This window comes from Anas platyrhynchos, chromosome 1 (genome assembly GCF_047663525.1).
Source record: "Anas platyrhynchos isolate ZD024472 breed Pekin duck chromosome 1, IASCAAS_PekinDuck_T2T, whole genome shotgun sequence".
NCBI lineage: Eukaryota > Metazoa > Chordata > Aves > Anseriformes > Anatidae > Anas > Anas platyrhynchos.
In genome coordinates, this window is record NC_092587.1 from 123,594,036 (window position 1) to 123,617,219 (window position 23,184).

The 23,184-nt window shown below is 40.3% G+C and overlaps 1 long non-coding RNA gene across 1 annotated transcript in view; it reads left to right on the forward strand.

Moving 5' to 3' along the window:
- The window catches only part of LOC106014861 (uncharacterized), a 173,178-nt gene extending 154,285 nt beyond the window's left edge, over positions 1-18,893 (forward strand). Inside the window, exons 3-5 of the long non-coding RNA XR_011804989.1 lie at positions 6,985-7,048; positions 17,102-17,239; positions 17,498-18,893. This is a non-coding gene — a long non-coding RNA (uncharacterized lncRNA). The remainder of the gene's footprint in view (positions 1-6,984; positions 7,049-17,101; positions 17,240-17,497) is intronic.
- The last annotated feature ends 4,291 nt before the right edge of the window (positions 18,894-23,184 follow it).

Here is a 23,184-nt window from a genome sequence, read left to right on the forward strand (position 1 = left end):
TTCACTTCCCCCCATCCTGGACAATTGGCAACATGGATTAAAATATCATTTCCACTCAGCTGGGAGCCTGGGCCATGATCTGACAAGGTCAATAGGGCTGTATGTAGTCAGCAGCTAGGTTAAAAAAAAAAAAAAGTCTGAAGAAGCACAGGAAAATGTATTAACAAGTAAGTACCTATAATTCTTTAACTTCACACTAAATATTCAAAACCTGAGCTAATGAGATTCAACCCTATGCTTAAAGTAGTTGAGGGTCTGCCATGCAATGGGAGATACTTGGTAGTTTAAATGCTTGTTATAATTTTGCTTCATTATTCAGATTGCAAGGTCTTTAGGGCAGAGAACATATTTATCTGTATTCTCTTAAGCAGTGTGTATATTTATGGTGCTATCTAGGTGCCTAAATGTAATAATAATGTCAAGTTGTATTTCTATGGAGCTTCTAACTTGGTTGAGGATCAGGTCACCTGAGTATAAAAGGTACTAAAATACAGCTCTACCATGACCTCTCCAGGCTGAAGGATGCAGTTTCTTTCACGTGTACTTTCTCACCAATACGTTGTTTAAAATGAAGTGGCATTGACAAGTGACTTTGCTCTGAAAACTGACATTGCAGAAGTGGCAGCTTGGGGTTTGATGTTAATTCTACCTCAGTGAATACCCTTTCAGATTGCTCAGTGCATAACTGGGGGAAAAAATCGTCACAAGTGCATGACATTCCTGGTAACTAACCTGCAATTCTGATCATACACTTTGTTGTCTTCTACTCTAGATATATGGCACCATCATCCACAAATAAAATGAAAGACGTGTGAAAAATAAGGGTAGTGCAGAAGCAGACCTGACCTTTAGCGAAGAGTTTTTCTGACTTGTGCAGTGGAAGTGGACAAGGTATTCACACAGGCTAACATTAGGCATCTAGTTTGAATGTCTCAATTGGAAGTCAGGGGCCTTTAGAGCTCCCCAGTAGCAGCACACAAGGTAGGAGTTCACCCCTGTCCTTGGCCAGGCAATCTGTCCAAGCAGCATTGAGGAAAATGATCAGTTTTGTCATGGTTAGTGTTACACACCCTGCAACAATTGCACACTGAACAATTATGGCACTGGACACAAACTCATTGAGGCTATTCAGAAGGCTAGTGCACAGGTAAGGGAGACCCCAATATACTCATGGACCATACCTTTTTTTTAACTAATGCTCTGCTCATCAGTACTTACCTGTACTTGCATGGTGAGAAAGTAGTTTTTCCTATTTTGGATATTAACAAGCAGGGAGTGAACTTCTGCTCCACATTATATTCACCCCAGATAGGTACTGTCCATAAAGAAAGCCAGATTTAGAAATCAATGTAGCTCAGTGATTTTCAGTGCACGGTCCATGGAAATTCTGGGCACATGAAGATTCAAGAGGCCAACAAAAAATAAGTAAAAACCAGGACATTGTCAATGGATTTGTGATCACTATAGAAAAAGGCTGGACACCCCTGGGGAGTGTTTTAGAGTTCAGTACATAAAAATAAATAATATCCCAAAAAATATCCCAACAGAGTGGAAACAAACAGGGCAAGAATAGCTAGAGCCTTTTATTGGTAATAAAGTTACTGCAGGAAAAGTGGGATTTATGTTTGAGGACTGTGTTTTGCAAAATAGAATTTACTTTATGACAAAGCTTCATAGGTTTCTTTTTGTCTCTTGCAGGACTTAATTATTCCTAGATGAAACAATGGCTCCACAACAATTAAGGACAGTTTCAACTTCTGTGCAGTGACAATTAATTTTTAGTGTTTCTCCCTTCTTGTTGCCACAGATGAAGCTTACTTTGCTTTGTGTAATGACGAGTCTGGCTTCTTTTGAGAGACTCCCATCACAGCAAAACAAAAAAATGGTTACGTATATCCAGCCAGAGAGATGCAATACTTCTCCTGCCCCTCAGCTTGTTCAGGATACCCAGAGAGAAGAGGAAATAATCCCTCCAGTTGCTCTCTGCAGCCCATCCAGAAAGGTGTCATCAGACTTAGCTCTGTGGCATGGTGTGAAAGCACTTTGTCCCTTCTCACCCTCTAGTGCACCATGAAGCTAGCTTTAACTGCCTCTCCCCACAGATCAAGCTCTGCTCCAGGCTGCTAAAGCATCTTTCTCATGAGGGCACCCCTTAACAGGATTAAACTACTATATTAAATCCAAATTGAATTGTGGACTCATTGTACTCACATTTGATTCTATTACAGATTGTATTTGTTTCATTTCATTATTTACTGCCAGAAAATGAACAACCCCCTTTAAACAGCAGACTTATGGAGCTGAGGCATAGCCAGCCTAAAGAGAAAGTTAACCAAGTTCCAGACTCTAGAGACAATAGCATATCTATGAACAATCACTACCATAAGAAACAAAGAGATCGTTTTAATATATTTGTGTATGTGTATGAAATACAGGTCAGGAAAGAAAATTGATAATAGCTAGAATCAGTGCACTCAAAAAAAAAAAAAAATCTAGATAAATTTGTATTGCCCAAGATTTTGATTATATTTTAATTTGGTAAAATCAATATATGCCTCATATTTCTGCAAGGAGAAGGCAAAGACTAATGAAACTGACACAATATATTTTCTCCAATATTATTGAGGTGTGAATTATAAAGAAGAATGCTGGAAATGTCTATAACTCATACATAGCCTATATGTATTCCTTCATCTGCTTTTAGTGACTCATTTATTGCAGAAATCAATACAACAAACAAACAAATATTTTCATCATTCTTCCTGCCATCCCCACCAGTGTCTAAAAGTAGTGTGTATCAAAACCTCAAGGAATGTTGTAATGCTTGTACTGCAAAAAGCAATACATATTTAACCTAGGAGCAACATACCAGATGGTTTTAAATATGCAATATTTACTATAAAATGAACACTAAGAGGAATGCTAACTTGACCCAATGCCAACTAAAGTCTAAAACCAATTTCTGTTGGTTTTCCAAGGACACTTGATCAAGTTCTAGCTTCATATGTATGATTGTACTTAAATTGTTTTATTTGCAGCTGCTAACAAGGAAGTGATGTATCAGAGCAGACCAAACAACAGTCTAGGCCAGGAACAGGAGTATGCTGATTGGTAATATCTAATGCATGGGAAATAAACAAATAAATAAATAAAGAGAGGAGCAAATGTCCAGCTCATTTTTATGTCTCAGTGATAGTTTCAGAAGGGCTATTTTTTGTCTCTAGGACGAGGAAAATTCCCTGAAATCACAAGAGATAGGAAATTGATTAAAAATTGCAAATAAAAATGAAAACTTTTGCTCCATTCTGCCATATCTCCACATTTGGTCTAGGAGTTTCACAGAACACACTGGCTCAGGGAGGCTGCTATAGCTCATTTACTGTCTGTTGTGAAGAAAACTTTGACCAATCTGTATTAACAAAATGAGTACTAAACCTCCATTTTTATTCCGATTTTACCTCAGAGAAATTACCACCTTCCTTTTTCTTCCTAGTCTCTTCCTGTCCTCATCCAGATTTGCCAGACGGACTTTCTTGTGCCTGCATTTGACTGGAGAAGCTAACTTCTCTTGACAGCCTGAAAATTGTGTGCAGAGTGGTATGTGTGCATGTGGGTTTCTGCTATGTGCTGTAAACAGGAATGAAAGCAGGGGCCTTTTCCTTGGCTGGTTTCTTGCAGTAGTGTTCCTTATCTCATTGTCTTTGAACCCTCTGCAACATGAGGGTAGCCTCCTGCCACTGCTACCCCTGTGCCACAGAAATGGGGGATCTGTGACCTGGCAGAGCAAATTGTGATGAAGTGGCGTGGTCCTGTCTGGTTTTGGTTACAAAAAGATTTGCAAAATGAGCTTCTCAAGTGTTAAGAATCAATGTCATTGTAGGATTCGAATTTGCTGAATTTCAGTCTCTACGTCAAATTTCTTCCCTATGACCTTGCACCATTGCTGTGTTGCTTTTTTATTTTTTTTTTCTGAAGATAACAAATGAAAACTAAAAAATAAAACTAGAAAACTAAAGATGAAGGGACATACTTATATAAACAAATTATTTGGGATGATGCTTGATATTCTGTAACACTGCAGCAAGATTTAATATATCAGCCAGCAGTCAAAAGGGAGGAGGCACTGAACTGAATAACCAAAGGGAGCGCTCACCCCAGTAAAGAGCATCTTCATGGCCAATGGAGCAATGGGTGGAGAAATTACCAAGAGACCTTGCAGTGTTTCAGACGGATGTGGTTAAAGTCTGTCTTGATTTATGAAAGCTGCCTTAACAGACAATAATGATGTAAACTGTGTAGTGCTCCTGATGGCTGTTTTATGGATGCAAATACTTAGCAAACATTGACAGGGGAGCTGGAAGCAGAAAAACTGCAAAGTTGTCCCAGTTTGGATTTTATCCTGTAATGTTATCCCGAAGAACAATGCCTGCTGTCTGCACATTTGCATGGGAAGAACAAGAAAAACCTTAAGCTTACTGATCCCCGAGGGCTCTCTCCTTCCACTTGTGGACTGAGCTGTGACTGTGTATTGCGTTTACATGGCGATTATTTGAGAGAGAGGTTGTGGTGGAGTTCAGCTGTCCAGCTGTGTAAAACCACCACAGACTGTCAGCTTCAGGGTTATCCACCAGTATTACTTTCATGTGTTCAAAATTCCACCCAAAAATTCCATCTTTGTTTGAAAAATGATAGGAACAACAATAATGCCATGCATCTTGACATTTCTGCCCTGCATGTCTTTCTCAAATGATTCAGTTTTAAAACTCTCCGTAGATTTGGGAATCTTCCTATCAGAAAAGAGAAACAGGAGAATGACCTGCATCTATTGCTCCCACAGCAAAGTGCAGCAATTAAATCTTAAATCACTATCTCTGATAACCATCAATGAGTAAATCAATAACCGAGTCCTTTGTTTCTATAACCCACTGCATAATGGCATCTCTGCATGTTTTTACTAGTGATGCAGCAATGCATCTAGGAAATGCATAAGCATGAACCATGTTTCAAATAATTTCAAACAATAAGCACATGAATAAAAATCAAACTCTTCTCCTAGACAGTTCAAAAAGAGTGAAATTCATCCCCAGACAGGGGCTGGCACAGAAATATTTCCCTTCTCTCTCCTTTCAAAAACCTTCAAAACAGAGTTTTAAAAGCAATTCAGCATTGCACAGACTTTGGTTTGGCCTTCTGTTCAGCAGTGAATTTCATCCACTGTGAATTACATGTGAGAGGACTTTGATTTTTCACCTAAGAAGAGAAAACGACTAAACGAGTAGGATGCATGATTCATTTCAACTAGGCAACCCACTTGCAATCAGCACTTATTGTCTCTGGTGCTTGTAAAGGACAAAGCAGGGTTGTCTTGGTATCTTGGAAAGAGCTATAGACGTTTGTACATAAAACGTGAAAAACAGGATGAAAAAGGGATGGGGGAGGAAGTGTTCTGTGAACTGATTTTTTCCCATTGCAATGGCAAGAGGAAGCTCTGCTATTGGAGTGCAGGCAGCAAAAGGGTACCTGTGTGTATTTTGTCCAGAGTAACAGAGCTGCAGCTACAAAGGAAGCACCCCAAATTTGTACTGCTCAAGGAGTCCATGTGAGTGGTACTACAATAAATGAGTAAAGGTTATTTTGCTGTACTGGAACTTGAGAAATATTAATATTATATACTATTCTGGGCACCGGTAAAATTGCTTAGAGGTTTGAAATTGAAAAGGTGTTATGAAGGAAAATCTTAAACACTCCAGAGGTTTGGACTTTGAGTTATGAGGAGGGATTAGCCTGTGCTGGCCTCTTCAGCCTGAGGAAGAAATGAGGTAAAATGGGAGATTGTCAGAGAGGTAAACGAAATCCTGAGAGGAACAGATTGAAGGGAGTAAGCTGTTTAAGATAGCAACTAATTTGAAAACAAGATGCCTTGGACTAAAATTGGGAAGGGATGGGTGGTTGCACAGGCAATTCAGACAAAATTACTTCATGGAAAAGAGTCTGCAATTTGGCATGGATGGGAAAAATCATCTACTGAAGTGTGTGTGCTGGGGAGGGACTAGAGTGCAAACCCACTGTGAAAAGGAACAAGATGTATTTTCGGACAAGGGTAAAATTGAAGGTTGCAGCCACTAATTGGATTTTCAGGGATATGCTGAGATATTAGCTACCAGTAGATTGGTTGGTATTTTCTGGATTTGTAAGGGCAGACTTTTAACAGACTGATATTTCCACCTAGCAGTTAATGTTCTGGAGTCCTTAAGTCGGTTCACAGTGTGAACCAGAGCTCGTGGAGGTTGGTGGGATTCCTTCCTCAGCTACAACAGGCTTTGGATCAGGCTACTCTGCTAGAAATTAGTAGAGCTTTAAGATTTTCTCAGCTCTGTGGATAATCTTGCTTTTTGATTACCAATAAGCCTTTTAAGTGAATTACAGCTGTGGGAGAATAGTGCTTCTTTAAGCCTTTCCTTGTCCACGTGCTGAGTGCCCTTGGAGCCTCCCTTCCTTGCTGATTTGCTCTGGAGTCTGTGATGGTCTTAACTCATTCTGCTCATGCTTGTGCTACTGCTATCATGATTTCTAGGCATTGGCATAAAGTTTAACCTTCAGATCTTAAAAGAGTCATAGACTAGATTTCTATGACATCTGAAATCAATATCAGTAACAGCAATATTTACTTCAAAGCACTGAAGAGCAGGTAATTTTAAACAAAACCTTTTGAGGACTTGCCAGTGCTAACGATCAGTGATCTGATATTGCATGTACACTTCCTCCAGTTGTCAAATAGCCACACAGAGCCTGTAAAGCAGAAAAGCAAAGTCCCCAGAACTCCGACTTGGACATCATAAATCAATAAAACTGTTTCATTAACTATCTACTATCTACCAGGAGGAATTATGGTAGACCTGAGCATATTGCATGTAGGAAAGCACTGCGTTACACATATACCCAAGACAACATGTCACAAGGTAATACCTTGATTTTATTTTGCAGCCTACTTGTACACTGGGAAATAATGCTGTGACTGCAGTCTTCAAAGGCAACAGGTGAATTTAATGTGAGTAGTGTCCACTCAGTCCATTTATTTATTTATTTATTTATTTATTTATTTATTTATTTATTTTATTTTGTAAATAGTTCTAGGACTAGAAAGTCAGTAGAAGTCAGAGTAAGTCTGCAAGTGTGTACTTGTTGAATCTTTTCCTTAAGGAATGAACGGGAAAAACAAAACAAAACATAATGTACTAATATGCCCAGCAACTACATGACTTTATAGTTTATCTTTTCTAATATTTCTTCCTTTCTCTTTCTATCTCATGCATAAGAGGGATGAACCTGCAGGAATGCATAATCTGGGCACTGCCATCCCTTTAGTGTTTCTGCTTTTTTTAAAGCAAATGCAACTCTACATCTATACATCTATATATTTGGCTTTCAAAGTCAGAATGCCCTCCTCACTAAGCTTAGCCTAACACTGTTGAATTGTACTCCGTGTTTAATTCACTTTACACTTGTTTTTGTCAAGAAAGAAAAACAAATTTTAAGTCATGTTGAGTTGCATTTGCCAGTCTATCAATAAAATAAGAATAATTTCCATAGTCAGGTGTTACCCAGTAAGAATCCAGATGTAATTGGCATCCAGTGGAAAGTATTATTAAAGAAGTAGAAATGCAGGAACTTGACATCCTAATTTATATTAAGTAAAAACTTGAGTAAATATATAGAGTATTACAGCCTTGTTCAGAGGAACTTCCTTAAATGACAAGCCTTTCATAGGACTATTTTTAACCTTGCAACAGTGCATATTTAAGGTAGGATTTTCCATTTGCTAAAAATAGATTGGTAAGCTAGCTGATGAAAATACATGCAAAGGTTATTATTCTGTGTTCTGATATGAAGATCATTCAATCCCATTTTATCAAGAAAGGCCACACCAGAATGATATCTACCTTTTTTCCTGGGTCACTTGGCTTCATCTTGAGATGTGGAATTATGTGAGGTCAGTGGGTTTGCTCCACCCTCTCATAGCCCACTTTCCTATAGTACTTCATAACTGCAGTGTGTAAAGACTTGAAAGAGCTTCACCCACCCAATATATAGAGCCAGAAATTCCCACAGTGATTAATTTTTCCCCCCAGAAATCAATAGAAATGTATTTTATAGTAATCTTAAGATCAATATTAAATAACTAAGCCAAGCTTTTGAAAAAAATAAAGTCCCTTACCATAAACTTTCCCTAAATCTAAGCTCTGAAATCAATTGAATCCATAGTATGCCCCAATACATTTTATGGCCTTTTGAACCATTGCTTTTATACTTAACACTGTATTTTGTTCTAGGAAAAGGTAATAAATATCTCTGCAGGACTGAAGAAAGCCAACAGGGGACACTGGTTGTTTGGAATACGTTCTTTCGAAGCATTTTTCTTTATGTTGCTGGAGGAGCTAAATTAGCTGGGAAAACTTGAACTAACAACTAGTTATCTATCATGGCCATCTGGGCCCTAATATTATTGTGCACAATTATTTTACAACATGAAAAGCCAACAGAACATGCACCTAGAGACACCCTATACTGAAAACCATCAGACAGGTGGTACTTTATGACTGAACCTAAAGCAGTTCAATTTGGATAATAGCATGGAGGAGTGAAGTATGGTAAATGGCAAAGGTTATGGAGGGCTGGGAGGAAATAAAATAAAAAAAAGTGTCACACTCTGAATTAGCAGTAGTGCCTATCTTTTCTGCACCTTACTTTCAGACACAGATCGCAATAAAGAACTCCCAAAATGAGAGCAGGAAACCATTTAAACTCTGAACATTGTACAGCTGAGTATCTGGCAACCAAAGGGATGAAGCTTTGAGGAAATCCTCCGAAACACACTGCAGTGATGTTGTAAATCATTCTGTAATGAGTAAAAAACAGATTGTGAGAGGATCCTGAAATGTGCTCAGACAGTAGGTAGGAAACTGTTGAAATATGGGCTCTGTTCTGGGCTCTGGGCTCTGAAAGTCTGGCTTTTGGTTTAAGCTTATACTCCTGAAAATGTGAACATGGGATACCTCAATGTCAGATCCACCTGACCCTGTCACATTGATTCAGGTCTTACAGATATTTAGGGCCAGATAGGCAGTTCTGCAGAGCTGTGCTGTCATGGTTTAACCCAGCAGACAGCCTGTAGAGCACCACTCAGCCATTCACTCACTCACCCCTCCACAGTGAGGGAAAAAAAAAAAAAAAAAAAAAAGGTAACACTCGGGTTGAGATAATGATGGTTTAATAGGACAGAAAAAAGTGGGGAAATTATTATTATTGTTATTATTATTAAGGAATATACAAATCAAGTGATGAGCAATACAATTGCTCACCACCTGCTGACTGATGCAAAGCCAGACCCTAAGCAATGTTCCCCTATGTGCCCTTTGTGCACTACAGGGACTTTATCCTCTGCTACAGTATATAACAGTTTTGACAGGGGAGAGGCAACTCAATCAGCAGATCCCCTAGTGTTGACTAACCAGCTTGCTTCTGCATTGTGTATCCCAGTGTTTGAATGACCCAGCACCCATTGCTCTCAGTGTAGTGTTTAACAGTCCATGGTATCATTCAGTTTTTCTCAGGGGCTGGTACATGAGAGGGCATGTGATATATCCATTCAATGCCATGCTCTTTGGTCCAGGTATCTATGAGTTTCTTTGGGGAATGAGTCCTGTTGTCTGACTCAATTCTTTCCTGGGTGCCATGTCACTGTAAGACTTGTTTTTCAAGGCCCAGGATAGTGTCCCAGGTGGTAGCATGGGTCATGGTGTATGTTTCCAGACAGAGCCAATGTCTGCTTCCACTATTGTAAGCACATGGCACTTGCCATTGTAGGGCTTTGTTGAGTGTGATATAATCTATCTTCCAGGCCTCCTTATATTTATATTTTAGCCATCATCCTCTATACCGGAGAGGCTTTAACTGCTTGGCTTGCCTAAGTGCAACATGTTTCACAATCATGGGTAACAAGTGCCATAGTGTCCATGGTCAAGTCCACCATGAGCCCTCTATATGTTGCATCTCTTCCTTGATGGCCTGAGGTGTCATGGGACCACTGAGCTAAAAATAACTTACCAGTCCAGATCCACCTGAGCCACTTCAATTCTAGCAGGCTGATCCACTTGCTGGTTGTTTCAGTGTTCTTCAGTGGCCTGACTCCTGGGTATATGAGCATCTACATTATGTACTTTTACAATCAGGTTCTCTACCTGGGCAGGAATACCTTTCTGCAATGCAGCAGCCCAGATGGGTTTGTCTTTGCACTGCCAAGTTGCTCCACTTCCATTGCTATAACCACCTCCTCTGAAGTGGCCTCCAGGATGGATTTAGGGCCATTCCCAAAGTTCACCTGCAGGAAAAAAGAAACAGAGCTGGCTGTTGGGTAGTCCGTTGTTGGTAGACATATTGTTGGTAGACAATATACCTGGCTGTTCAGAAGAAGTAGAAAAACATGGGCTAACGTTATAGGTGCATTTTGGAGATCCTAAAGATGTACTTCTCCATAGGTGGACAGGCCCTGAACTTCATACCAGGCACAGAGAAATGATGTCTTGCACATCTCTTCAAATGCCCTTGTGGAAATACTGCAGAATATGCACTCAGAATACATGATCCCCATGTGAGACTGTGACAGGTTGTTTCCTTCTTCACACATCAGGTTACCTGACAGACCTATTCAGATACTGAATCCACACCTCGTACCTCCTAGCCTCAGGTTCAGCAGGTTCCTCAGGAAGGCTGTGGCTTCAGTGTGGAAGACTGGGAAATAGCACCTTCCCAGTGCAATGTACACAGAGATATTGTATGTTCTGTAATACTCTTTCTAAACTCAGGGACAAAATAACATGTCAGAGGATTTCTTTTGACACATAGTCAAGGGACTTCAACCCTGGAGCTGCCCCAGAGAAACTAGGATATCAGTTCACCTTCGTGGTATCTCTTGCTGCAAGAGCTGGTAGGACTTGCAGTGTCTGAACTCAACCTGGGCCTGCAAGGGCCTCTGATCTCCTAAAGCCTGCCTTTCAGAGGTGGTGTACATACACTGTTACATGCCAGTGGCAGACACAAGGTCCAGTTTTGCCTGTGGAAGACAACCTGGACACAATACAAATAGTAAAGAGTGAAGAGGTGAGGAAGAAACAGTAGCCCCAAAATTCATTTCCTCTCCTCTCTTCAGGGCACTGTCTGAATCCCAGCATTAGCAGCAGTGATAGCGAGAGGCCGGTTTTCCTGGACTGGCTCCTATTCAGAGTTTTCTTGTGCTTCTCTCTCCCTGCACAGCCAGGTAAGGACTACATATAGCTCAGCACAAAGATGTTTAGGCCACTGTAGTTCCTCTACAAGGAAATCCCAAAGAGGATGTGGAGTTCCCTTCAGCGGGAGTAGCAAGCAGTGGAATAATGTTTTTGGTACCCTTAAGTACTGGAAAAGGGATGGAAAAGATGATGCAAGTGACTTCCCAACTTCTGTGCAATACTTTTAGTCCATTTTCACTCTCAGGTGATTGGCTCTGTGACTTTCTGACCTTCGAGCCTCCCTCTTCAGTAAAACAAGCCTCCTCTTATGGTGAGCTTCCTCAATGTGGGCGTATATGTGTCTTTGTGGGAGTGCAGAGCACCATTTTATGGTACTGCACATATGTGATCTACAATCTTCCTATTTTTCTTCTTCTCACCTTGTTGACATTGTTTGGTTCCAGCCCAGCTCATTACCAGCTGCCAAGAGATTATCATGTACTGATAGAAATCCTCGCAACTGCCTGAGAAAAGAAAAAGAAGGAGAAAGAAAAGGGAGTCAAGACAAAGAATGGCCAAACAGATATCTGACAGACAGACGGCCTCCTTCCTTTCCCCTACAACTTGAGCTGAAAGGGCAGAAGGCAGTTATCAGGACTGGTCTGTGAAAAAAGAATTAAGCAGATGCTTGTACACTCTCCTTTCAACTCCAGTTACCCCTCTGTTCCCACCAGATATTGTCATTTGTTAAGTGCTGGCATCCTGGTGGCAGTTGTAAAGCCATGGAACTTACCCTAATATGCTGACTGTGGAGATACTTAGCCTAGGTCTCCCTGAAATTTCTTAATTCATGTTTACTCTTGGCTCGAAGGAAAATGCTACCTAATGTCCCATTGATGATCTGGTTGTTACTTCAGGAATACAGGTAATTTGAAAAAAAAAAACAACAGATTTTTTAGCTTGTGGAACACAAGTACATGGCTTATAAACTGGCAGCAGATATGAATTTGAACCTCATTTATGACTGAGCTATAAATAACTTTGTTCTCATTTATCAGCTAGCTGAGAGTCAAACTAGTTCTGGAGGAGATGAGTTGCTGGGAAAAACCCTCATTATTTCTCCCAGATGGCTACTGTTTGGAGTTATACAAAAATATCCAACCTACATTTTTCCTTTCGTCTCATACTCTCCCAGCTACGTTAGATTGTGGTGGCAACACATTTGTTTCATTCATATCTTCATACAAAATATGTGAGCTATGTAATATCACTTGGGAGGGGTTAGTGTCCTGAATACAAAGCTGTGGGCTCTGGACTTCATTTCTGTGGCCATGGGCAGCATAATAATGCAGTCACCTGCAAGTTTATTGAGCAGCCTGCCCGTTTATTCCCTGGCTCTTGCTCCAGGGGATACAAAAGAACCTGGGGCAAACATAGTATGGTGATTACCAGAATTTTGATAACAACAGGTAAGACTAGGGCAGTGCACACAGTGCTATGTCTTTTTAAAGCACTTCATTTATTATTTTATTTTATTTTACTTTACTTTTCTTAATAACAATAATAACAAAGGTAATAACAATAATTAATAACAGTAGCTTGTTGAGTGGGGACAACTCTTCTTGTTGTCCCAAGTATATGCAGATGTACCTGGCTACACCACCACTGCCCAAACATACCTATGTCATGGGAAGCTACCATTTCTTTATACTGCATTCTTTGCATTAGAGAGCCTACCTTTCCTTCCACATGTCTCCCATTTGGCATGTTCCACACCTGGAAATGTTTTACACACCTCAAGAGTGACGGGCTGCAGAAATACCCCCAAAAGAGCAAAGTACACTTAGAAACTGCAAAAAGATTTGTTCTAATCATTGGTATCAAACGGGAGCTTCACAATGCTGTGATAATTCAGACACTCTTTAAAGTTTATACAGTTTACAGTGTTTTAAATCAGCCACAGAAGGTTAGAGGTGGGAGCTTGTACCCCATATACTGCTCACTTAGACCTTGCTAGTATGCCACTGAAGCCCAGAAAAACAAACAAGATGTTACATGATAGATGAGGAGTAAAAAGATAATAACAAGAAAAATAATGCAGCCTTACCTCAAATGTATGAACATTAACAGCTACTCTATCTTAAAGAAAACTAGGCAAGATTCACAGAGGGGCAATGAAAGTGATTGGGGGCCTGGAAAACCTTTCATATGAAGTTTGTACTAGGACTGTTCATCTTAGAAAGGGAACCAATGAAGGTGAGTATGATAAAGATATATTAAATCCTGTCTATTGTAGCATTGCTGGCTAAAAATACTCAAGTAATTGAAAAGCAGCAATTTCCAGACTGATCAAATAAAACCTTTCTCACACAGGGGATAATAAAACCATGGAACTCTCTGCTGCAAGGTGCTGGGGAGGTCAGGCACTCAGTGGGATTGGAGAAGGGAAGGATTTCTGTCTAGTAACAAGGCTCTCCAGATTTATGATAGCTAGACATTGCACAATTAAAGATAGTAACGTCTGAATTGTAAGGAAGAGATTAGGAATAGTCTTTGGGAGATAGGAGTGGGAGGTGCTGCCTTGTGATTTTTTGTGCTTGTTTCTGATATGTCTTCAACTGGGGGTAAAGCAGTGTTTTTGGCCACCTGCCTGATGAGATTGATGCCAATGTCCCCGTGGGGGCTCAGGTCACTGCCTGTTCCTTCCAGACATGTTAGGAAGCCTGGGTACACCAGGGGATGAGACCTGAGTGTCTGCAGTCCCCACAGTGCATCTCCAGGGGTCCTTGAGTCGCTGTCACTTCCTCCATATCTGAGGTGATCTGAGTCTACCAACATCAGGGTTGATGTCCCCTTACTCACACCATGAATTTGCATCCTTACACCTCTCCTGCAGAGCACCCCTTGCTCTTGAGCCTCAGCATGGCCACACCACCAGTTCACTTGGGCCACAGGAGCAGCATTCAGGGAGTGGTTGCCCTTAAGAGTCATTGGTCCTGGAGGGAGGTCCAGAAAGGGCCTACAAAGACATTAGGGACAGCCTGCCTCACTGACTTTCTTTAAAAAAAGGCCTATATGTATAACATGTGGGTGACACTGTTTACATGCTTTTTAAATAATTTAAATCAGCTGGATTTAAAAAAGTATGGCCAAAAGCTGCAGTGAGGTCTTGGCTTTTGTATGGTGTTGGGTTTCTTCAGGGGCTGTGCCTGAAATCCCAGAGTTGTGTCTTTCTTTAGCCAGGACTATCAGAAAAATTTCTCTTTATGGCATCAGTCCTGCCACAGACCTTTCTTAATTATGCTTTGTTGTCTCAGGGCGTACATTTACTGAAGGAGAAATCGTGTTAATCTGCCCTTCAGATAAGAACACCACTGTAGGAAAGGCTGTCTTCTTCAATTTTATTTGAATCATAGAAAAATTTGTGTTGGAAAACACTTTCAAGATCACCAAGTCTAACCATCAACCCAACCTACTGAGTCTCACCACTAAAGCTTGAAGCTTCCAAGCAGAGATACAAAAGATTTCTGTATATACGATTTTGGTGATGTTCATGTTTTATTTCCACATCTATACAAGTGAAAAGGATTGAGCTTTCCCATAGAGCTTGGATTTGGCTTGAAAATTTCATAAACATTTTGAAGTTGCGTGGTATCTTATTATCATAGGTGACCATGTCCTAGATGTTGCTGTGCTTGGAAAGCAACTGGACTGTGATGGCAGAAAAGGAAGCAAGTGCAGTTAGGCTGTATCTTTGCAGCAAAATTGTGACTATGCTGGTGCCGCCTGTCATAATGTGGTTTAGAAGCACTTAATTTTGACTTCCTGCCTGCACACCCTGGCAGATCAGTTATTTATTAATTATTAAAAGCAGGTTTGAATTGTCATGCCAATAGCCGCACAGCTTCTTGAAGTGCAAGAAGTGCCCAGCAATTTATTACAGCTGGCCTGCCACTTATTTAAGAAGCACAGACATAGCTGAACAATTTCCCATGACATTCTTCTCTGAGGAGGAAGTTTACATTTGAAATAAATTATACTCTGACTCAAGGTCCCTTCAAAACCTTCTTCTATGGAATACAATGGATTTTACCCCCAGGCACCAATATATTTCCTCTTTTAGATTAGTAAGATGCAGAACATGCAACCAGATTATATCTAGTCTTAAAAAAGAAACCCTGAACCAAATGTGTGGGAGATGGGAAGAGCCACAGCACCAGCTGCTTTGACCTAATGATCTGCTCCTATTACAAAAGTGAATTGCTGAAGTAGAGGCACCCGTCAATCTTTTCCACTCTCAGTGCCAGGTTCAGCTACACTTGCACAAAAGGGATTTGGGGGGCAACAATCACAATAAAGCACGAATTCTCAGACGTGGTCAGCTTTCTTTGTTCAAGCAAGTAGTCAGGGACGACGTGTGGACAGGCTAAGAAAACCGAAATCTGCAGGAATCCCAGTCTTAATTCTATGAGTGGTCTTTTTTTTTTTTTTTTTTTTTTTTTTTTTTTTTTGTGTGTGTGTGTCTGTGTGTCTGTGTGTCTGTATCTAGAGCATCTCAGGTGAAATCAGCAGGCATATGCTCATCCATAACAGGCCCAGTGAGAGAGGAGTAAAATGATGCTGATACCTACTGACAGAGGGCAGCTTTCCTAGACAAGTTAGAGCTAATGGAGGGAGAAAGGCTATAGTTAAGCTCTTGTAGGGGATGATTGAGTGCAGGATCTTATCATTCCCAACCAACTGAAGAGGAAACATAGGAAGACTAACCTATCTCCCAAGGCTAAAGTTAGCATTTGGGTGTGCTCCCTCAGGTGCCATTAAATTCCCATTAAAAATCACTTCATTGGGAGCAGGATTTCATTATCTCTTCTTTAATAACCTAAAGCCAATGCCTTTTGTTTCAGTTTCTTGAGTTCAGCTTGCAACATTTCTTCAAAATCCATTTTGTTCAATAGTCAGAAAACTATAGGATGCCTAGGTACCTAGATTTTAGTGTATCCTCTGGTACCACAAGGAATTTTCATGCAGATGCATAGTGGAAAGATGGAAATGGCAAAATAGTTATAATATCATCTAAAAAGAAAAAGCAAGAAGTTAAAGTCGACTGACAGTTTTGTTGTAAGTTTTACCAATTAACTTTTTTTTTTTACTTTTTTTTTCCTACTAAAATTACATTTTAAGGCAAAGTCAATTTGAACTGGATTTTTTTTTTTCATTCCAAGCCAAAAAGATTTAAACCTATATATATATATATATATATAGGTTTAAATCTTTAAATAATATATATATATATATATATTTTTTTTTTTTCTCAAAATGTTTTATAATTTAATCTGTTGGCATTTGATGTCAAAATATATTTCACTGAAAATTTCTGGGCAGTGGCATTACCAGTGATTTAATGCTTAATTTACTAAATGTTCCCATGCTTAATTCTAACTAACGGATATTTTATAGTACAGTGAACCTTTGCAATTTATTAATCTGAAAAAAATAATATATATCTGCCTGACTAAAAACAATGTTTTTGGACATGAAAAAACAGAATTGCTGTTCTTATAAATTCTTACCACTCATGTTGTTCTGAATGCATCAAACTGGTATCTCCTTTTCAAATGCTGAAGAATAATTTGCTCTACTAATAATTACATAGCTTTCATATGTACTGTGTGCCCTTTACAATATGACAAACAAACAAACTTGCATTATTCTACATGTGTAAAGATAAGGTTGCAGCTAATATTTAAAAATTAAAAGTTTATTTATGGTTTGCAGTATCTCATATAAGGTTCAAAAATGCACGCACAAATTAAATCTATGTTGTTCTGCCTTCATAGACATCTGTGGTAAGGGACTGACAATTCTGTTCCTTGTGATGAGGTGCATTTCCTTCAAGCTGTGCTTCAAGAACATGTGACTGGAAAGATGGTGAAATGGCTGGAGACTTAACTGGTGAAGTTTCTCCTTGTAGTCATGTGAGTGGGACTGGTATATGGTAATGTAAGAGCTAAGGAATATATAGCTTCTTCCTCTTTCCCTTATGGGAATTTGAATACTGTATAGTATAGTGGTTTTAATTGGAATTACCTGCCTGCAAGCCTCCTTGATTCAACTCTTGCTTTTCCCTTGTCCTTCAGTAGACTCCTCTCTTTTTTTGCCATCAGCCTCTGAAGGAGCTACTAATCAAATTTCAGTGCAGAATTCTGCAATAACTTATTTGCTTGCTTTGCCAGCTCTGGCATCATTCTGGTTTTGCCCTCCATACTCACATGGCACCTGAGACAAGTGTATGGATCTGCACTGACTGCTGGGGAAGCACTGGTGTGCAGCTGTGGCTGTATCCTCCCTGCTCCGCATAGAGCTTTGCCTGACTCCAAACGTGGGGACCTTGTGTGACTGGAGGGAAGAGGCAAGGTGCTGGCCCCAGAGCCAGGCTGAGAAATCAGCAGGTGCTGAACTGGGTTTCCCTGCCTGTGTCAGGCAGTTCAGCTGTCCACAGCTCTGTGCACTGCTTTTCACTTTGAAGACAGTTCTTCAGAAACCCTGAAGACTGAAACATTCAGGGCATCCCAAGTACCTCTCTGCTTTTGTGTGGATTCCCAGCCTTGGACTACTGAGAGTGGCAATGATTCATTTTTTAAATATGGAAATCACAATTACTGTCAAAATGTAGGAAGTGTCATTGAATTTTCTCTGGAAGACTTTCCCTGGTGAAAAACCAGGATTGAAGCTAATAGTGCTAATGGCTCTTAAACAGCTCTTGATCCTTTTGAATTAATTACCAGGGGTGAAAGTTGCTGAGTTACTCGTGAGTCCATAGAAGTTGACAACTATTCTCTTGAAAGCATAAAGGATGAATATCATTTTGGTACAGTGAGATGTTAATGTTTTCTTTCACAGTTGATGGGGACCTAAAATGAGGAAACAAGCAATGTCCCTGTTGACTACAGATTATAAAAATTCAATGCAGAATCTGGTATCTCCAGCTGTAACCCAAGGTGGATAATATTTTGAAATAAAATTTACCACTGTGTTTTTACAAAACTTCCCAGGTCCGCTGGCATATCTACCTGAAATCCAAGTTCTTAGCTTCTCTAAAAATTATGCCTGCATTCTGTAAATACAAACACATTACCACTGACCAACACAGCCTAGGGCTTGATGTAAGATCTGTTGTCAGCACTGCTCCCAGGAATATACACTCTCATCCAGTTATTTCATTTCCATAGTCAAGGATTCAGCTTTTCCTCCATATGCAGTTATTACCAGCTACATTTTGTCTTGCTGTGTGTGCATTTGTTAAAACATGCCATGTGCTGACAGTCTGTCCTACTCTGAGCCTCTCTTTATGCTCCTCTATGAGCACTGTCAAAACTGACTCTTCAGGCTAGAAAACTGAGGTTTGAAATCTTACCTGAAACTGTTTATTTCTGTATTCTAACATATAGCTTCAGTGGGAGAACAGTCAGCTCCTCCTTCTTAGCTTAGGACAGAAGATAACAACTTGTCCCCAACATCCAAGCTGTGGGACAGTGTACTTCCCTTCATCTTCTCCTTCCTTTCACTCCCAGACCAACAAGGGCTGAAGATGCGTTATATATCCAGTCTGCACTTAAATCTACCTACTGTAGCTGGATAATGCAATTTTGAGTCATAGAAGTTTGACATGTCTGTGGCAATGAGTTCTACATGTTAATGATATGTTATATAAAAGCTTTCTTCTTTGAAAAGAATAATTTGCTGGCTTTTTGTCCCTTGTTAGCAATTTAGTATATATTTTTTAATCTTCTCTATAGAACATGATTTTATATACCCTAGTTGCATATCCTCCTTGTTTCCAGTCTAAGGAAAACAATCCTGACCCTTTTGTTGTGTCCTCACATGTCTTAGCCTTATCAAAAGCTGTCACCTGTCTGTCTCATGCCTTCTGCCTTTCTCAAAGCACATTTACACTATTCTGGGTAGAAATGTTGACCCTATAGGCTGCATCAATGAAGTACCCAAAACCTAAAGAGTTGGTGATCCCACTTTGTAAATTAGCAGTTCACGGTTAAGGTGATGGTGATTAAACGGAACAATGTGAAGAAACATAACAGGTAGATCATCTTTAACATTGTGATTTAGGTCAAGAATCTGGCCTTACAGACATTTTCAATCATAGATGTAAGAAGAAAAGTATGGCTCTGTCCCAAGTAAGCTAAAATTTCAGTGGCAATGAGTACAATGGAGAATAGATAATTCCTTACAGTTAAGCTCCCTATAGCTCTGGAAGAATTGTATTGTCCTCTCCTTGTGATCAGTATTCTGGGAATAGTCAGATAATTTATCAAAAAAAATCAAAACTCTGATTTTTGGTGTCCTAAAAGTCAGTGAAAGAAGCTACTCCAGTCCTGTTGCTTAAATGAACTGCATAATGAGATGTAGAGAGCTCACCTTAGGCCTGATCCAATCCACACTGAAAGCAGTGAGATTTCTCCACTGGTTTCACTGAGAACAAAACTGGCTGCCAAAACAGAAATTGATCTTTCTGTTCAATGACACTGTAGTAAAGAAGCCACACACACTCGTTTTGCTTTTACCGTGGGCTCTGCAACATCATTTTGACAGATTTGATTGAAAAGAAGCAGTTAAAAATGCTCGGTAAAGAAAAAACGTGATGTAGGGCTAGGAACTTCTCTGAATTCCTAATAGCTTGTAACTCATCAATGTATATCTGTGCTCGGTTGAGAAATAGCCTGTTTTTGAGGAAAAGATTCACTTCTGTTCAATAGAAAAATGTTAAGTCTGCTACAGGGACTGCTTTGTGATTCAGACTGTGCCTCCAGAGTATACAGACCGTATATGTAAGTACCCTCCGCTAATTAAAACTGCACTATCACCCCACTAATTCATGCACTATAGAAGAGCTCTCCTGCCATTTCCCAAGGTAATAGAGAACTGGGAAAAATGTAGCTGTGAAAGTCTGAGGAATAACAGGGACTCCTTGGTGGGGAGCTGAAGCCAAAGATCCTGGCAGGTCTTCAGATCTCCCAGAGACACAGAAAAAGCCTCCCAGTTACAGAACCAAAGATACGTGCAGCATTCTCCTCTCCCAGTATAACTTCACAGCTTAAAGAAACAGGGCTGCTGAGTGACATAAGATATTATGAGGTATTTTACTATGAATCCAACATTGCTGTGGGCTTAGAGCGAAGGCCATCTGAGCCAAACCAGTAGATAAATGGTGTTTTTTCAGTGTAAAGCCAGTGAATATGTCAGCCAAATGATCTGCAGTCTTGAGTATTGCAGGGCTTACTGGACCACGAAGGAAGATGGGAAGGTGGAGAAAATGTATGCTGACATTCTAAGAAAATGTAGCATATATTAGAATAAGCTGAGATTTTCTGTCCTCTTAATGTCATCAGCATCAGTGAAGAAGTACTCATTATGACCAAGGCAGTCATGAGAAAGACAGTTTTAATTTATTTATTTATTTTCCCCAGGACATATAAATCCACCCAAAATCAGTGGAAACTTCTTTTAAGACAAGTTGACTGGAAGGCTGAGAATAAGGAGCCCCTACCTTTGTCAACTCTGAAGAAAAAATAATGCAAATAGCAATAAGGGAATGTCTGTGGCCTCTTGCTTCTTCTATGCTGCCTGTGAAGCCAGGACTTCTTAGAAAGGAATCTTGACAGTGCTGTAGTCCTCAGCTGATCACCATTCTCAGAAGGTAGAAGAATTAAGGACAAGCTAGGACACTGAATGTCCTTATGACCATGCCACATGCAGTGATTTTAATGAGTAACTGATTGCTGATGGTAATGAGCAATTGATTGCCAGTGCAGCTGGACAGCATGTACGTCTGGGTTGTTGATTCTTCAGTAAAACTGGTGGTTACAGGTATTCTTCTTACAAAAAGGAATGTGGGCAAGGACTGGATACAAGCACAGAATTTCTGGGCTTGCAGGTAAATGAAAGGGAAGATTTAACAGCAGCACAGTGAAAGCTGATGACTGCTAACAAGAAATAAAAGCACCTTCCTAATTATTGGATGAGGTGCATCTGGAAGAATGAAAGTGCAGAAATAAGTAAAATGAAGGCACTTTGACAGTCCCTGAGTGGAGAAGAGAGCTAGCATTTGAGGATAGTGTGCTGGGTCTGTCTGGGATGGAGTTAACTTTCCCTGCATCAGCCCACACAGTGCTGTGCTCTGCACTCATAGCTAGAACAGCACTGGTATCACTCCAGTGTTGTGTCCATTGCTGCGTGGTGCTGGCACAGCGGCAGGACTCCCTCCAAGCCCCCAAGAGCCAGCAGGCTGGGGGTAGGCAAGTGATGGGGAGGGGACATCTCCAGGGCAGCTGACCTAAACCAACCAAAGGGATATTCCATACCATGTGGTGTTGTTACACTTAGCCATAAAAGGGGGGCTCTTGTGGTGGAAGGCCCCACCCTCCTGAACAACTGTTATGTGTATCGAGGCCCTGCTTCCCAGGACGTGACTGAACATTGCTCATTGATGGGAAGTAGAGAGTAACTTTTTTTCCTCTCTCTGTGCTTCCATATGGTCATCATTGCACTAGGAGTACAAAATGCTATGTGGCTCAGATATTGAAAGAGGTCAGGGTTATTTCTGGATGCAAGATGTGCCTGAGAATCTCCCAAGAATGTCTGACTGCACCCATGGGAATGAAACCTGTTCTGGCAACACACCTTGGTGACCGTGGGAAATAAACCTGCCTGGTGGAAGGGAGCAACAGCCACAAAAATTTGGGAGCACATCTACGTGCAGCCTGCTTGTGGCCTTGGTGGATGCTCAGCAGGATTTCAGCCAAAAAACAGCACCCAGCTGTTTTTCCCTGACCTCCCCCGCCCAGTCCTTCCTTCTCATCCCCATGGCAGTTTCCAAGGAAAGGAAGCTGAGAGACCGGTGGCTTTTTAATGCTGACAAATGTTGTCCGCTGCAGGTATAATTTGCTGCTTAAAGTCATAATGGCCATTTTATATACATTTTCTTGAACATCCATGAACATCCATGAACAATGGGCTTTTCTATAGAAATGTGAGTTTAACAACTCTAAGGCTCTTCTAATTTACCCCAGCAAGCTGATGAAGGGAATAACTTAAAAATTAATTTTTCCTCTCCCTGTTTTATTCCTGCCCCAGTATAGTTACTACAAGTAGAGACCTACAAAGTGAAGACTCAAAATGCAGCTGCTTCCTGCATTTCCCGTGCTTACAGCTCTGTCCTCAATTTCCAGAATTAACTCAAATAAATTATGCATTTCTACATGCTTAACCAGGAAAATTCTGCATAATGACAGTGCAGAGTCACTCAGGAAGGAAAAAAAATCTGACCCTCTATTGCTATTGATGACAGCTATTTTTGTCTTTTGGCTGATACACTGCCACCTGGGATCATTTAGTAAAACAGAAACTAATGATATTACTAAGGAAAGGAAAATTTCCACTGACATCGCAATGCAGAAAGATGCAATCCTAGCTGCAAATTTCTCAAAAAACAAACAAACAACAACAAAAAAAACATTTATATGGAGCCTCAGCTTCTAATCTGCCTTCAGCGTATAATGACAGAAAACTTGAGTTTATTGAAAGGAGATAGATGTGTGTTTTACCAAGGCAATGTGATGAACAAACTAAGGAAATTGCAGCAGGTGTGAGTGCTAATATTATTTTCCCCTTCTGCCCTGAAATGCGTTCCCTTTGCACATAAACCACAACTTTCCTTTAGTCTGTGTCATTCCAGTTCTGTATTAGTTTTGGACTACTGAGTTTTATTGCAGTGTTATCTAAGGTGCAGACAAGCTGGCTGAGATCCTTTTGGGTAACTGTGCCAGGTGTACAGAGGGAGTAATGATGGCTGTGCTTAAAATTATGCTTAAACTGTTTCTTTTTCATGTGCTGACAATTTGTACTT